The sequence below is a fragment of the Pteropus vampyrus genome, unplaced genomic scaffold, assembly GCF_000151845.1.
Source record: "Pteropus vampyrus isolate Shadow unplaced genomic scaffold, Pvam_2.0 Scaffold211, whole genome shotgun sequence".
Classification (NCBI taxonomy): domain Eukaryota; kingdom Metazoa; phylum Chordata; class Mammalia; order Chiroptera; family Pteropodidae; genus Pteropus; species Pteropus vampyrus.
Genome location: NW_011888992.1, coordinates 625116 through 625746, shown reverse-complemented (window position 1 = coordinate 625746; position 631 = coordinate 625116).

Here is a 631-nt window from a genome sequence, read left to right as displayed (position 1 = left end):
GCGGAACGGGCTGCAGCCTCCCCAGGCTCCAAGCCCAGGGCTCAGGAGCCGTCTCCGGCAGCCACGCTTCACTATTTCAGAGACCCGGGAGGGCCAGCATTGCCCACCCCCCACCCCTGCCGAGGACCCCACGCGCAGGGCTGCTCCTGGCTGGTTCCAGAGTCCCCGGCCCCAAGCCCAGCTCATGCTCCCCGCTTCCCCACCCTGCCGCTCTCCCGCGTGGAGCTGTGACTGCCACCCCACACACCACCTCCCGGACGAGGGGCTCCATCTTGGCGTCCTCTACCTCTCGGAGGGATGGAAGAAATCCCCCCGAGAGGGGCGGGTGGAGTGTGGGAGCCGCACAGGCTCAGATAACCAGGTCCACGGGGCTCTCCCTTGGGTCTAAGCCACAGGACTGGCTCCCACGCTGTCACCGCGGAGACCCCAGCGTGTCTCTGAGGGCCCGGCCAGGAGGAGAGCCCGCCCTCAGCAGAGCACAGTGCCGGCACCACCGCGCTGGCCGGCAGTGGTGGAAGCCACATCCGCCTGCTGCACCCCACAGCCCCCCACAGGAACGCAAGGCTCGAGCACGGGATGGAGGCGAGTGCTTCTCCACGGCCAGAGGAGCAGGTGCCGGGACGGGCTGGCT